At 42.1% G+C, this 17711-nt stretch overlaps 1 protein-coding gene across 1 annotated transcript in view; it reads right to left on the reverse strand.

Moving 5' to 3' along the window:
* Window positions 1-17711, reverse strand: part of COL24A1 (collagen type XXIV alpha 1 chain) — an 897023-nt gene that overhangs the window by 562976 nt on the left and 316336 nt on the right. The gene's annotated exons all lie outside the window — the stretch shown is intronic.

Raw genomic sequence — 17711 nt, forward strand, 5'->3', positions numbered from 1 at the left:
CTCCATTACAAGTCAAGCTGAGACAGCGTTTCCCAGGTCTAGGCCCAGTGGACGTTTAACGTAAAACCAATGGCACTTCATTCTTGCTATAAAACACTTACTACCCTTTCAGGTTGGATGAAATGGATGCACCTCGATGGGTTAGCAGACTGGCGGCGCATGCCTGTGGTTAGCAGAAGAGACCATGCAGAATGTGGGGGAGGAGACTAGCACAAGTGTGCACAGCTCTTAAAAACTATGGGCCGGGCCCACAAAGTGTCATTGTTACACAGGTGCCTAAACCACTTATATGCATGTGCGTAGTTCACACTGCTAACTGGGGATTCGTAACATTCCTTTCTCGGTTAAGAATGAAGTATAGCTGCTGTAATTGAATTGTGTGTGGTATGGTATTGGACTGGATCGCTTTTTCCCATTGCGTACTGCAGAGTACCCAGGGGAATCAATTGGTTACCATTTTTATTCTGCATTTTCATTCTGCTATTTCAGTGTAAACGCCCCCCCGTTGCTACAAACACCCGGGGAAAAATTGGCTTTTTTCCACACACAATTCACCCTTTTTTTTCAAGGCACACTTAAAGGGAAAAATAGATGCACAGATAAGGGAGCTCAAAAGACTTTAAAAAAATGCCCAAGAACACTTAGTACTTTGCGGTCGTTCACCTGATATGCAATGCAATTGCATTACCTCTTCTGACACAAAACCCCTGCATATCCCCCGAAGTTTTTACCTATGTAATACATGCAATGCATACATGTAAGCCATTCACACATTTACTACATGCCACCTCATTATGAAACGAGTATACTATTTAAATGCAAAAATACGGATCTGAATCATAAAGTTAAAAAAACTAGTTCAGCCTAATTAAAGGGTTCACATAATGTAGAAAATAAACTTTTTTCTTTATCCCTATGTGCATCTTTAACACTGACCAAAAGCAGGCGTTCTAGGATGTTGCTTTGTTTGATATTGTCACAGGAGGGTTTTGAGATGGAGTGCGACATCGTTGACTAGATGGACCCTTGAAATAATTACATGACCCAAAGTTAAGCCAGCCTTCCTGCTTAAGGAGCCATATGACATTGTCTCAACCTGTCTAGCCAAGCAGGTAGAAACCTCTCACAAGGATAGACAGGAACATTGGGTTAGGTCCATTGTCTAAAATGGAACATCTCACCTCTTTCTCCTTCTTGGCCTTTGACTACTCCCAAATCACAATGCCCAGCACAGAATAACTTAATCTACCTCTTGAAACCTTTGAGCCCTGTCATGAATCACAGACCCTATAGCCATGCCGGTCACCTTCAAAGGACTGTCAATGCTATCACCTTAATGTAAAGGCTAGAGAAAGCCATACTGTTTTGTGTTTAGTATTACATTTCCTTAAAACTATATTGAATGAAGATAGGGTATGCAATGTTGAAACATGCAATGGGGTCAGTCAAAAAATACCAGCAGGACTACTTGATCAACCCTTGCAACTCAAAAGAAACACAGGAAGAATAACTAGCAGGTGATATCCCCATGATAACAGTTCAAAATTGTACCACAGTCACATTTCCATACAAAGTATGTAACCATTAGCTGTATCCATGAATACCAATAGGCTACACACAAATACGCTCTCAAGCTCACATCCAACAGAGGAATTTCACATCACCTACCATGGCAAAGCAAACTCAAGAACTCAATGAAGTATGTGCTCATGGTCAAAAGATGCCAAAAGAGACCTACTAGACAAAAAATTACTTTGCAGGAGTGATGGTTGTTGGAACTTTATTAAATACTGATGCTGATTATTTTAATTATTGCTAAATTATACGGATCACTTTGCATCCTCTAACCAGGTAGTTATCATTCTAAAATTGCCTTTTTGTAGCCTCTTTTTCAAACTGTGTTCTTTCTTACAAGTCAAACTTTCTTGAGGAGCTCTGCTTATCACATTTGCACATAGACAGATGCTGTCTTTACAGAATTGGTATTTTTATGATGCACCCATCACAATACCCCAAAACTCTCCATATACTGACAATACCTGCATTATAAACAGGGTATTTGGCATGCACCCAACATATGTACAATACCCCATAGCCAAGCGTGCATTGCACCATCACCAAACCTTATGTTGCTTACCCATGTAAGTTTTATGCAGTTATGCTGCTTGCTTTGAGTGTGTCTGCAGTAGTGATTGACTCTTCCCCATCAATGCTCCATTGACCAGCATTTTTTTAGGCCTGGGAGCAATTTTAAATATTCCAATGTAATTGGACTACTTTCAGTAATTTTGCGTTACTCTTTGCTGCAGATTTACCAATAATACAGCGATCACTCCATCTCACACAATTAAGAGCAATCTAGGGGGGAAAAGTCGCCTTTCAAAGACAAGCGCTGTGACTTACTTGTGGATTTTTCTCGTAGGTTTCAACTCGGGAGATTTACCGGGCTCTAGGATTTACTTTCCTGTCCACCAACGATGATATATGATAGCCTCCCGTTATTACGGAAATTGAACTGATTAGGACGTAAGGCCTTTGGACCATTCAATTTATTGTTTTGTCATCTTTGAATTTATACATAATTCGTGGCCCTGATGAAGTCTTTTGGCAGATGTGCCTGACGAAACACGTGTTGGCAAGATCCTTTGTCTTTTGAACTGCTGAAGAATTTTTTCTATGGACTGTGGCAAGAATCACTATATTGGTTACCCTGTGGCTGGATTGAACTGTGAATTGATATAAAATGAAGAAATCATGAAATTGGAAAAATAAAAGAAGAAACAAAACTTTGCAATCTGGAAAGGAGTAATATTGATATGGACTTTTATAATTGCTAGCGTTGCTCAGGTTTGGAAATTGTGTTTTGTGCCTTAGGATAGACTTTTGTCTATCTGTTCTCAGTTCTCTAGTGGTTGTGTTCTTAACTTGGAGCATATACTAGCTTGTAATACTGATAAAAATGTGTCTACTATTTTGAGCATTTTCCCCTACTGCCAATCTTTTTGAAGTGTTTAGGGGGAAAAAGTCCTACTAGGAGAGCACAATTAAAGAGCGTGAGTGGCTGCTCATGCTACTGTTCGTGCTCCTTTGCAGTTAGAGATATATTTTCTTAGCGCAATATACATCCTTGTGCCGATTTTTGACACAAGGGTGCATTTTGCACTTAAAAACATGTGCTAAATGTCAGGAGTACGTTGGGGGAATACCCTACTCCAGGAGCACATTTAGCAGGCACAAACAGCTGCTCACGCTGCATTTTGTGTTCTGTTGCATTTAGCACTATTTCTTACAGCAAATTGTATCATCATGTCCCATTTTGAACACAATGGGGCCTTTGCCCTAAGAAAATTGCACTAAATGCAGTACTGCTCTTTTTTGCATAATTCCATATAATCTTGTGTAATTTGTAAGTAATTCTGTGCGATTACGCTACACAGATTTACGTGAGTTAAGCCGACCCCTACAGTTTAGTCACTGCTGTGTTCTGACATGGACAGGTGTGTTAGGTGCAAAGGGGCTACTCCTTACATTATCCTCATTTCCTTGGAATCCTCACTCAAAAATTGGGACAGAAGTTATTTTCATGCTGCCTTTAGTGCCTGTGGGGAGGAAATTCTTTAAGCTTCCCTAGCCCTAAATGGAGCTCTTAATTTGTAAAAGAATAAGTGCTGTGTCCTAGTGTTTTGCTCAGTAAGCCCACGCCTGACGGCATGGAATGTTGGGGTGCCAAATCGCAAGGCTGCATAGTTTTGTCTCTACTGCATGCCTCTTTCATCCACTACCTAACACTCATGCCCCTTTATCTTACTCTGTCAGGTCCATTTTCATCCCTTTTTTCGTTGTCACTGTTTTTCCATCTTTCTCTTCCTCCTCTTTTCTCTACTCTGGGTCAAAGCCTGATGGGGAAAAATAAGTGCTGGTGCCCAAAAATGAGTGCCGGCGGACCCTAGCTGCAACCAACAGCTCATATTGAATAAACACTGCTCGAGTGCTAGCCCCGGGAGGATGGGATGAGTGTCCATGTTTTCATGGCCATGCGCACTTGCAAGCTTGCTTCCAAAGGCATATCTTCTGTCTAAGGAGGTCACGGGTAGAATGGAAAAAAGATGACCATTTTCTTTCTTTCCTCTTTTGTAAAGTTACTCAGGATATGGCTTTTCATTGCTACCTAAATACTTTAAATGGGCCACATCCAGAATGGCCAAAACTTTGGACACCAGTGTAACTTTGCAGTCCGCACAACAACTACAATTTGAATATGCTAGAGTGATTTGGCTCCAAACTAAGTGACTCACCTTGTTGCCACACAAGCTCAAACAAAGAAAATCCAAATGTGAGGAAATGTGTAAGAAAGTGCAAGGTCTTTAAAGGTGCAGCACACGTGCTTTTTCCATCACAAGTCTGCCATACATTCTTGATCGATGCAGAACCGACCTCGGACGCTGTTCTCTGACCCATATTTTGATATAGTCAAAGGCATCAAGATGAACGACCTTATATTCTACACAGACAAAACAGCTAAATGGCGTAACGCCCTGACAGAAATGCTGTTCACTAAAACTATAAAAAACATACCATATGGCACAAAAATAACGACCTCATTAACTAAAAGAAGTAAGACAGAATTATGCATTACTATGTATAAAACGGGAAAAGTGCTGATACAAGCAACCAACAGAGAACTCGAGAAATTTGAGATAACTTTCCAAAACTTAAAGGAATACATAGAAGGACCAAGCTACCAACAAAACTTGACACTACCAGATGTCACACTTGAAAACAACGACTCCAATACTAGAGACACCAATCAAACGGACGGCCAGAACAACCAAATCGCTAACACCGGCGATTCAACCGAAAACGCGATGGTAATACCAGAGAATGAGATAGAAAGGACAGCGTTGGCCACTAACCTTGGAAACAAAGAGAAGAACCAGGCCCCAAGGAAAGAGCCGTTGCCGCTAACGCACAACTCCACCGCGCTTGAAGAGTGTACCCCAGCTCCAAGCGAGTCCCTCTATGAAGTTAACGAAATGAACAAGGTAGATGATATCGACCCGCTCCATCCTCCCTCGAAGATGAGACCTAAGTCCCATAGATCCCGATCCACAAAAACACCCCTTACATCCCATAACATAAGAATTAATGGGGACACCTCTTATAGAGCCAGAAATCACAACCAAACTAAGGATACTAAGAAAAGATTTGTGGCATGAGAACAGATCATTCACGGAGAAGAGCAAACTGCAATACTCATCCAGCCAGGTCTATCTCACATAAGAAATCAACCCGAACACAGAAAGAAGTCAAGGAGCTCCAGAAACTCGTAGGTAACCTGGCACAAAACTCGATGAAAGTCTCACAGACAATTGGAAAAATCTGGGAGATGGCGATAAGTACGCACACCAAGGTCTCACACATCCAGAATCTGGTACTCAGACCCAACAGACCTAACAGGACCAAGCCCTTGTCAAATGAAGAAGCTCTGGCATAACTCCGATCTTATGAACAACCTGCCCGGAGTAGGGAGGAGAATATCAAAGTAGTACCTACTGACTCTAATAGAACGTCCAGAAAGAATGACAGGAAAGCAATTCACCAAAATTTACAACATATTCAGCTAACCGCACCCGAATCCGATAATGGAAAACGCGTTAAATCACAGAAACCCCTGAATTGCCTACTACTTAACCGTCGTTCGGCAACTAAACATGCATCAGACTTAGCTGCCCTCATCATTAATAAGGAAATTGACCTGGCCATCCTCACGGAAACATGGCTCAATGAATCTTCATCTCCTACCATGGATCTCTTAATACCACCACAATATAACATCGTCAGGTTAGACAGACCAAGGAATGTGGGAGGAGGCATAGCTTGCATTCACCGTTCAGAGATCGAAATCTGCCAATTCCAATCTGACCCCCTAGAATCCTGTGAATACCTTGGTATTAATGTAAGAACACCAAATAATCAGAGCTGCAACTTGCATGCATTCTACCATCCACCAGGAGAGAATGCAAAGTTTACAGAGCAATTGATGGAGATCATAACGACCAACTCTAACTCGGATGCCAATAACATATTCCTAGGCGACTTTAACCTCCACTGGGATGACGGCAATGACAAACTGGTCAACTCGCTTAAAGACTTCCTCAGTGAGCTAAAACTTATACAAGCATGCAACGAACCCACTCACTCACTCACAAGGAGCGACCTTAGACTGGATTATTTCAAGAAATGATGAGGCATCAATCCTCGCTATAGACCCATGTGATTGGTCTGACCATCACGTCATAACATTCGCGATACCTACAATGAAAAAGGGCAGGACCATGCAACCACGCAAGCTCAAGAAACTGATCCGAGACACAAAAGAGGCTAATATTGAACTACTGGTTGAAAGGTGTGAGAAAGATCTGAAGCCACCCAACAATAAGAAAAATGTCAATGAGCTGACGGATCACTACATAACCTCGATCGGTAATATCGTCAATGACACCATGCCCCAAAAACTGAAAAAAGTCTCAGAGAAACCAAAAAATCCTTGGTTTAATGAGTCATTGAACGAGGACAGGCGCAAACTGAGAATGGCCGAAAGGAAATGGAGACAACATCCTTCCTCCCCGGAGCTGAAAGCCCTCAGAAAAACAAGAAACGAATACAACAAAAAGATAATCAACTCCAAAAAAGAATTTATCAGAGCTGAATTGGACAGTGCCATAAACAGACCACGAAAACTCTTCGAGATTTTAAAACAACAGTCAAACAAACTAGCCAAAACGGTTCAAGAGAATACAAAAACTCCCATAAGCTGCGAGGAATTCTCCTCATTTTTCACGGAAAAATCCAAATTGCTAGAAGTTGAACTCACAAATGCAGCAACTAACCTTATGACCCTTCCTCCACCTAAAAATGAGGCCAATGTCTCAACAGAGGGCCTCCAAACAAAAAATAAGGCAAAATGGGATACATTTGAATTATACGACCAGGGAAAGATCGCCAAAACGCTGGCGGAACTCAGACCGAACAACCACTATCAAGACCCTCTACCGGGAAAGTGTGTAAGAGAAATCAGCCACACTCTAGTTCCGATCTGGACCAAGATAATAAATGCCTCACTTACACAAGGAACCCTCCCTGACTGCCTAAAAACAGGGCAGGTAGTGCCCATCATCAAAAAACCGACAGCTGATGCAACAGACCCGAACAACTATCGACCAGTGACCAACATCCCTCTACTGGCCAAACTCATTGAGAAATGCGTGCAGGGCCAACTAAGTCAACATATCGCTAAATTCTCGCTACTTGACGATTGCCAATCAGGATTCAGAACAGGACACAGTACTGAAACTGCGATCCTGCATATTGTCGATGATGCCCTACAAGCCCTAGACCGAAATCAAACATGCCTACTGATCCTCCTAGACCTGTCATCAGCATTTGACACCGTAAAGCACGAAGTACTAATGACCAGGCTACAAAACAGGATGGGTTTGTCCGGAAACGTGCTGAAATGGTTCAATTCCTTCCTACAGAACAGGACTCAGCGATTCCTGGTTAATCAAGCAATCTCTTCCCCGAGCTCCAATGCAATCGGGGTCCCACAAGGCTCAACGTTATCCCCAGATTTATTCAACTTGTATGTAGAACCTCTCACGGAGATTCTTCAAAAATCACAGATATCCTATCATATGTATGCAGACGACACGCAATTATACATAAAGATCGCCTCCCTTGAGGACATTGACCTAATGAACAAGACACTAACGAGAGCTTTGCGATGGTTAACAATGAACCATCTGAAACTAAACGCCCAGAAAACAGAATTCCTGCTAATTTCACCCACAAGGAGCCAATCTGAAGTTAAGGAATGGACTAAATTGGTGATGGCGCTAAATTGCACCCCGACCCTAGTTAACTCAGCCAAATCACTAGGAATTACGCTAGATGAAAACCTCGACATGAAAGACCATATTAAGTCAATGGCCAAGAGCGCCCGCTTCCACTTGAATTACTTAAGAAAACTGAAACCCTTTATCTCAGAGACGGATCTAAAACTGGCTATCCAATCGCTAGTTATCTCGAGGATCGAATACGGCTGCACCACATTAGCTGGCCTACCGAAAACATCCACAGCACCACTAAAAGCCTGCCTCAACGCAGCGGCAAGACTCATTACGGGAACGAAGAAATTCGATCATATATCTCCTCACCTGAAAGCACTAAACTGGCTACCTTACGAGGCCAGAATTCAAATGAAGATGGCCTGTATTACACATAAAGCGGTTCACTACAACACGCCTAGATACCTAGCCAAGAAACTTAAGCTATCAGGAGGTAACAGAACAACTAGAAGCGCAAAAGAGTTGCTATTGCGACCAGCCTTTTTCCACAAGATAAAGACCTACAACCGAGCATTCTCTGGAGCTGCCCCCATAATCTGGAACTCACTCCCGCCAAACATCAGGAAGATTCAAAATACAGTAACATTCAAACGAGAACTTAAGAGCCACTTGATGAGTAAATACCCTACATAGAGAAACCTACGGATTACTGAGAGGATCATTTACGCTAACAGAGGATTGTCCTCTTCATGAAAATTGGAAGATCAATACCTGACAATTGACTGTTGCCATGTTCAAGCCGAGGCTAGACACATTACTGCTACCTCATATACTTGTGAACTTATAACTATATCTCACAGACAAAACTATATAACCTCTACCTCACTTTATTTATTTATCCATATTATCCTTGATATGCACTGGAATGCCATATAACCCTACCTCATCGAGCTTGGTTTGATACCTTGACACAAGCCAAGCCTTGCTCGCCATCTAATGCTAATTGCACAGACATTAGGAATTTATATATCTAATCACATCCATACATTATATTGCCTTCTACCTCATATCTATTTTGTTGTTATTACTGCTATTATAATGTCTATATGTTATTCTTTCCTTGTTAAGCGCTCTGATACCCACGGGTCTTGTCCGCGCTATACAAAACACTATAAATAAATAAATAAATAAATAAATAAATTGGGAACCGGCTCCAGGTTGCACCTGTTGCGTAGATTCTGAAGATGCGTGATTTACAGAAGTCCTCTTTTACTGTTATTTTTTAAGTGACGCCGTCACACGTGCATGCTCGAAAGTCTGCTACGGATGTGGAAGAGAACACTGGCCCAATATCACCATGTGCTTGAATGGGAGTGATCAAGCTTCCTTTGATGTTAAAAAACACACCAAATCTGTTTTTGATAAGCGAGCATGTTTTCTAGGAATTTCAAAGTAAATTTAGCAGCACTTGCCTTCCAAATGTTCAAAAATAGACATATCATGGAGCCATCAAATTACAGTGTTTTTTGGCTGTGTTAAAGAACAGCCAACAAGATTTGCTTAAATGGCACTCAAACTGCATTTTCTTTTCTAATACTTATTTTACTAATGCTCTTTCTAGCCTGCTTGGAAATTAGAGATTGTATTTTGAAAATAGCATAAACTGGCCACCCTCACTCAGCCTGTAATTCTTGAACAAAAAAAGAAAAAAAAAAGAAAAAAAGTGAAACTGTCAGAGTTTGGCAGTTTCCCTTCTAAAAACTGAAAGCATCCACAATTCAATCAAATATTGCATGTGGCGTCTGGGAAACCACTCCAGCAAACTAATTTCATGTTTTGTTCAAAAATGACATATGATTATGCCTCTTTCTAAGTACTTTTTCTTATTGAATATTTGCCGTGGAGCTATGTTTTGATACTATTTCATAATACAATTCAATTCTTTCAACAATTTCAGCATCTGCCTTCTGTGCCCCAGGTGCAAAATTCACATTTAAAAACAAGGAAAAACTGCTAGCAAACTCTTAAATATTATATTTGAGATATCCTTCAACGTACTATTATTTAGCTAAAGTGTTATTTGCTGGAAACTACTAGCCATAGTCATTGAAATAAGGCAGATCAAAGTGGAACTATTAAAATATACCTACTGCCAATCAGCATTTCATTATCGCGAACTAAGGAAGGCACAATGAGGATGACGCTCAGTTAAACCAAGCTCTGGCAAAGCTAATGTGCATGGGCAATATCTTAGTGTTCCTCCAATGATAGGGTTATTTTTGTGCGAGTGTGTGCGACTAGGTGAGTTGATGAATGAACACATAATAGAGAATGGAACATGTCACAGCATTGGGAATGGTGCACAATCAAAAGGAAATAGCTTGTTGGGAATGTCAATGTCTAAATTACTACATCAGCTACCACTTTGGTACTCTGGCATTATGGGCTTCAAAATACCTTTTCTAGTGGACCAGCATGACAATGCAAATAGGGTAAAGATTGTCCATGTGTTGAACCGTATGAGATAGTCTGAAAGGTCTGTCAGAGAACATGAAGAAAGGAAATGGAAAGGATGGTCCAGCGAAACAAAGGAGGTTGAGGGTAAACGACTGTTGCAAAGACGAGGAAGAAAGGAATCAATAGAGTACAGGAGAAGGCAGGCGATTGAATGGATAGGAACAGAAAGCTTTGTCAAAGCCAATAAGTCTGGGTTTAATGTGGTAAAGCATAGAACATGAGCACGTTAAAGAAAGACGGTAAAAATTGGACTATATTTAAGGCTTCTTTGCGTTTAATACAGTCTCGTTTTTGTTTATGTTTTAAATAAAGGCCTGATGGCAAGGGATAATTCACTGCAGTGCCTCCTTAGTTTCTGAGCATAGAAAGAAAGGAAGGGCGATAATGAAGATTCGTTTGTCTTTTAACCTCATGTTGGTATAGAAACAAAAACAGGACTATATTGAAGGAAAGGATGCCTTCACTATAGCCTACTTTTTTCTAAGAAAATGATCACAGAGGCTCAGACTAATTTCCACTAAGTGAGAATGAACAGAGGGAAGAGGAAGGGAAGGATGCAAGAGGGTGTTGGGCCAGGGAGTTTGAGGATCAAACAGAGAAATGGAGGGGTTGAGATGTGAAAGGGACGGCGAGAGGTTGTCTTTGAAACCAGAGTAGAAGTGGAAAGAAACATTTGACTGACGATATTTAGGAGAGAAAGAGGAGCAAACATGAGGAAAAGAAGGGTACGGTAAAATAGAAAACAAGGGGGGAAGAGTGGAAACAGGAAGAGAAGAGGAAAGTGAGAAAGAGCAGTGAGGGGAGAACACTAAAAAAGATAATGGCTTGAGAGGTAACAATAGGGAGAGACTGAAGAGATAGACACAAGTGAACACGTAAATAATGAGAAAGGGGAGAAAGGAAGTGAGAGGGCAATGTGCAGCAATGTGAGGGATGGATTCAGAAGGAAAGAGAACGAGGAGAGCAGATGGAAGAGGGAAGAGGTTTGGTGAAAGGACAGAAAGCAGAGACAATAAAAACTAGAATATGAGAACTTGCATACAGAAGAAAATACATTTTAAGGGAAAGGTAGTGAGGCAGAGTAGTGGAAAGATACAAAAGAATAAAGACAGTGTAGAGAATGAGTAAAAGACAGTAGAAACATCAAAAGTTTAAGAGGAGAAGCAGTAAAAAGGAGTGAATGGGGAAAATAAGAGAGGATGAGAATGATGGAGAAAAAATGTGAAACAGAAGAGAATCCTGAAGCTAACTTCAGGAGAACAGACTGTCTGGAGAGAAGAAAAAAAGAAGACAGAAGAGTAGAAAGAAGAAAACAGATAGAATACAATAGTGGAGACACCTGGGACCAGAACAGGATGGGGAGAGGAGCCTGAAAGAGGGGAAAAAATTTAGAAGACCGGGAGAAACAATGGTGAGTGCAGAGAACTGGCAGGATGGTACGGAAATGGAGAGAGGAGAACACCAGTCGACAGCAGAGTACAGTGGTGATGAAAGATAAAGAAGAGAAAAGAACAGGACCAATAATACATAGAATACAAGAACATGGGAGTAGGAAACCCAGACGGTAGTGGGGAGGATGGAGAAAGTAAAGAAAAATGGACCAAAATGGAGAAAGGGAAAATAACGTCAGGAAAAAAAAAGGCAGAGGCTTGGGCGATAGATACGGTTTGACGGGAAGAGTGAATGAAGGAAAAAAGAGAGATTGGGGAGAAAAAGAAAGAATGTGGAAGTTAAAAACAGAAAGGACAACATAGAAGGGTAGAGGAAATAAACTTGAAAGAGTAAATAAACAAAGAGGGAGTAAAAAGGGCAGAGTGCGGTAAAAAGGGGCAGGGAAAAGGATATAACTGGAGAGAAAAAGGAAAGGAGAATCGACAGAATGAACAACACAGTTGAGACAGAGGTAAGGGAAGGAAAAGGACATTGCTAGAGAAATTACTGTGAGAGAGCCCACCCACTTTGCACATTCTAGCAGCCAGTGAAGTTCCATGAGATATTCAGTAATCGCAGGAGTGATTTTGAATCAATGTCCATGTTCATTCATAGAAAGAACAACTGGAAGCAGGGACTGCTCTTCCATTATAGCAGAGGAGTCTTACCCCACTGAAATGCCCCCAGAGGCAAAAAATAAATGGTAATGAAGCTGATTCATTACCCCATCCTGAACGGAGTGTCAGTACAGGGTGGGGCCTGCTGAATGGCAGCAGGGAGGAGGGTGGGCTCCCTTTTGCATTGTTTAAAGTGCGCATGTCTCTTTCGCCAGACATCTTGTGACAGCCAGCTAGACGTGCGCACTTCAAACCTCTCAACCCAGCTGTTTTAAGACAGCCATTGCCCTCGGGAGTGCTGACAGAGGCTGCACCTGCCAATCGGAGCGCTGACCTCATGAGCATGAGAGGAGCACCAGATTGGCTTGAAAGCCTGCCTTGAGGAGAGAAGATGACGGAGGACTTTGCCAAGTTCCAGGAAGGTAAATGTGTTTTATTTAATTTAATTATTTATTTATTTACTTTTTTGCCACCCAACGCATCACCCTCGTGACATTCCAGCCGTCACTGACTGGATGGGATACAAGATTAAAAAAAACATTGGCAAAGACTCTTGGCATTGTCATGATTTTTGCAAAGCTTTGTTGGGGACGACGCTGAGCCTATATTAAACAAGCATTTGCAATGCAATAGGTCTCGCATTAGGAAAGTTTGAGCTATTGGTATTGTAAATGGCAAAGTAAATGGCAAAGTTTTTATTTATGTGTTGTTTTTGAAAATAGCGAAATTAATAGCTTTGCCATTTACAATGCCAATAGTTATAGCTTTCGCAAATGTGATACCTATAGCATTTGTAATGCAATATGTACTCCTCTGTAAATCTATTATCTTATTTATCAGTGTCAGCACTGCCCTTCCTATAACGTATTAGCCAAAAACAATAGAGAGCAAGGCCCTGGAAATTGGAGAGCTGCTGCTCTTGCTCTTTCTCGTGTTTTTTATGTGGACTCTTCTGCCTGGCAATACTTGACTCTTATTAGTTGGTAGCACAGTAAGCAGGCATAATGCCATCACTCCCCAGTGCCTGTTGAGCAAAGACTGGCTTGCCTGCGGCAGAGCAAAACAGCTCAAAAGTTGAGTATTCCGGCACCCAGATTCAATGGGTGCAATAACACCGCGCCCTTAGTGCTGGGGGCGAGAGGGGGTACATTTGAGTGTAGTTTGTACTGGGGCTGTGGGGACAAGTGCACCCCGACATTAGGCATTGCAGGTTTTTTAGGCGGCCTACAATTAAAGGAGCGCCCGTTTCTAAGTTTTAACAAACATGTCCTACAGGAAAAGAGAAGACATGACAGATACAACGTGTTACACAATCTAATAGTATTAAGCACCTCGCCCTGAATAAACAATGCATCTTTAATTCAAAATCTATACATACATTTTTCAGCACGAGCGCAGGCCCCGAAAAAAAGCAGGTGACCTGAGGAATAACGCTCACTGTTCCCCTCCCTTCTGACAGCCCTGTTTGCCTCTCTGCCCGAACCCCTCCAATGGCACGGGGTTCAAATAGAAGCCCCCACATGCCTAACGCCTGCATCCTCTATCTAAAAAGACCATTTCGTCGCCAACCAATCCACAACGCGGCCCCCCCTCTAATTTACCACCGGGTTTGAAAGACTATGACAAGGACAACAGCCTGAAGGGGGAAGGCATTCTGTTGTGGGCTTATCCAAAATCCGATGGACAAAGCACAGCAATCCCTGAACGACGATGACCCAACACCCCCCTCTCGGTGCATGCATTGTGTGTTTGCATTACTATTTTTCTTAAATTACAAGACGCTTTCCGAGTGCTAGCGCCGAGGTGCCAGACCTAAAAATAAAAGCTGAAATGTTGACTTTTTCTTGTCGCTTATTCATTTCCCTCAAAACTGACTACGGAATTGCTGAGTAGTGCGCTAGAGATAGATATTGACTCTTCCGACTGGCCTCTTTGTTTCTTTGGAAGTTTCACAAGAGTGTGTGTTGATCAAGTTTCAGGGCGCCGCGCTGCCCGCGGCGACCCGGAAGCTCTTGGCCGGCCGGCGAATCCGGTCGCGGCCGACCGGAAGTCCCGCCTCCCAAGGTCCGCGAGCCCGATTGAGAAGAGGAGACGAGACGCGCCGCGAGGAGCCCGCCGGAAGAGCGCAGTCGGTGAGTGGGGCCCAGGACTGAAGTGAAGTGCGTGCGTGCCTGTGTGTATGCCTGGGAGGGGTGGTGGAGGGGGGGAGTGTGTGCGCGCGTGTGTGACTGTGTGTGATTGAGAGAGAATGCGACGTAGGGGATAGTGTGCCTGTATGCGTGCCTGTATGTGTGTCGTATGCCTGCGTGTGCATGCGCGCGCCTGTGTGTGTGTGTGCGTGCATGCAGAGGGGTGGGGGCTGCCTGTGGGTATGTGTGAGCAAGGGATTTCATTCGCGCATGCGCAGCTACCAGACGCTCGTTCCCGAGGTGAAATCTGACCTCGTCAAAGCGCGCGTCTGGTAGCTGTCCACATTCCTAAATACGGGCCACAATAGGTCTGAAGCAGACACCCTCAATGCTCACGCATTGAGCGTAGGTCTGCTCGACCTAAAAATGGCTACAGGAAGAAAAAAATTCTCTTGATTTCAAAAAAGCACACATTGCCAGAGACGCCCCTGCCACATAGGAAGCTGCTTTGCATGTGGATGTGCTCCTTGTGAATGAGCAGAATGCTGCCAATCTGAGTGAAGCTAACCAATGGCTGAAGTGGGTTGTCTCCTTGCCACAATTTTCAACCTTTAGTGGGCAGAAGAACAATGTGAATCACAAATCAACAATCCAAAGGATGCCTAGGGCTGGCCGACAGTCCCTATAAGAAGGTACATTGGGCATTTATTATTTTGATAAACCAAAAAGTCTTGGCCCACGTCTGATCTAATGAACAGCTGTAGCTGGAAATAGAAGGAAGAAACTCTGAAAACACTTCCTCTACAGTGAAGCGTCACAGACTTAGAGAAGTCACGGAGAAGATATAAAAGTCTTTGGACCCTCTGTAAGCTACCGGCATTGAGTTTGTGTACATAAGTATCGCTCTTTTCATATTGGGTCTGGACAACTTTCTATTGGAAGAAGTATTCTGGTCAGTGGTGAGAAAAGTGATCTGTTTGGATGGCTAACTTGAGAGAAATCCTTTTACTAGGACAATCTCTTGGTAAAGAGACACAATCAGGATCTCTTTATCAACTTACTCCTCAGGAACATCAGAGCAGAACAGAGGCTGTCAGGAACTGGGTCCACACTCTGTAATAAGTGGCACAGGAACAGTTGCAGGTGAGAGGAAATAGGATGTTTTTTAAGTTCATCTCTCCCTTTCAGCACTTTTCAAGAAGGGGGAGAATGATTCAATGAAAGACATTAGAAAGTCTCAAGGCAATATATAAGGGCCTGGTACAACCATCCATAGTTATACATAAAACCGCATTTAAAGTTATTAAGAGGGCATTTTTGATTGTGTGTCAGACATCCTGAGGTTATGCTAGCCTAAAGTGTCATGAGCTGCCTTACGATATCAATCAGTAAAGTAGGGTGATGTACACTTCCTTCTGATGTGTGTATTCTTCTCTGTATTTTAAGATTAAAAAAGTAAATATGTATTGATAGCAAGGTAGAGAAAGGCACAGACTGTGATGATGGTTAGTAAAGTGTGCAATAGCGTAAATGCACAGGTGTACCTCAGTGCTAATTGTTAGTGCTACTGCATCTTCCTGACTTTGTCAACTCAAGTTTGTAGCCCCATAACCAAGAGAGATTACATGATCTCCCTGCAGTATACTGAACTACCACATCGTATATAAGCTTGAATGGTCTGTACAGCCTTTAGAGGCGAAATGTCTTCTTTTGCTTTTCCTTTTCAGTCCTATTAATAAAGCCTAAAAGATGTTCTGCACATTTATATAAACTGTGTATTGATTTGGAGTAAAATTCACCATAAGGAGAAAAATTGCATTTTAATGTGAACTCAGTTCTTTAAAGATACGCTATAACTAATCCCAGAGTTATTATAATAGTTAAATTTTTTTACACAAAAACAACACTTGTTCGGGGATTGTTTGTTAATGAGCAGTATTAAAAGCTTACCTATATTTACTCATCTTATACTTTAGATGCGGAGCATAAACTAACCACTGCAATTCTGGGCTTTAGAGAAAATCAAGGATTTGTCAGGCACCGACTGCCTTTGCATTGGTTGTTTAAATTTACTGTAACTGACAACGGCTCCTTAAGATAGTGGAGTCGACTTCAGCCCATCCCGTCTCCTCCTCCTGCACGCGCAGGGCATTGCCAGATGTCTGGAGCACTGGGAGGGGCAGTGTCAGTGATGTAATGGATGGAGGCCAGGTCACGTCTCCTAAGCACCACTTGCATCCTTGCCAACATGAAAGTCTGCTAAGCAATACTCATACTTGTTTGCCTGATGGAGAGATAAGGAGGCAGCATTTCCTTGCTTTAATCCAATGTGAAAATGTATTTTTCCGCCGAACTATTCATAACAAATGTGTTTAAAATATATACTTATTTATTTTTTGCTGCTTTTAGAATATAACCCTGCCTGACTGTTACCACCTGAAGGTTTTTTAATGAAATGGTCTAATAGCCTTATAGCCCTTCGTAGATGGGCTATACCGCTATTAAAGTCCCTCTCCCTTGTTAAAGGCCCTCGCCTTCGGCTCGGAACCTTTAACGCTGGAGAGGGCCTTTAATAGCCGGTATAGCCCTCTACGGCGGGCTATAAGGCTATATTATTCAAGTTTAGCTTTATCATAGCTAATTTCGGTCTGCATTTTAAAATGGCTTCCATTGGCTTCCATTGTTTGTCATCTGGCTTTATGAATTCAGATTTTTTATTTCTGGGCAAGGCTGAAGTCCACAATAACAAACGCGACGTTCCTTTGCTATCTCATGTTAAGTGGTTTCTCTTACCGTGATAATCATGGAATGCTTTAATGAGTTGCAACAGCACATCTGTAGAGTACAAGCTGGCCCAGTGTATCTTGTCTGTTGCAAATAAATGTAGGTTTAAAGGACGCTGAAAACAACTGAAAGAAACTAATGAGCTTAAGATTGTATCTTTTCACTCTAACCTGATTGGGATATTTAATGGGATCTATGTGTAGGTGTAGCACATCAGAATTGTGATATTTAAGCTAATGTAGAGTAGGTTGCAGTTCAGAACACTTGCAGAATGCCCATAGAATGCTTAAAGATCAGAGCTTTTCCAGACTCAGAGAATAGAGTAGAGTAAGATATTTAAGGTACTCTCTTGATAGGAGGACTGATTTCACTTACGTTTTCTGTAG

The sequence above is a fragment of the Lissotriton vulgaris genome, chromosome 1_1 (assembly GCF_964263255.1).
Source record: "Lissotriton vulgaris chromosome 1_1, aLisVul1.2, whole genome shotgun sequence".
NCBI lineage: Eukaryota > Metazoa > Chordata > Amphibia > Caudata > Salamandridae > Lissotriton > Lissotriton vulgaris.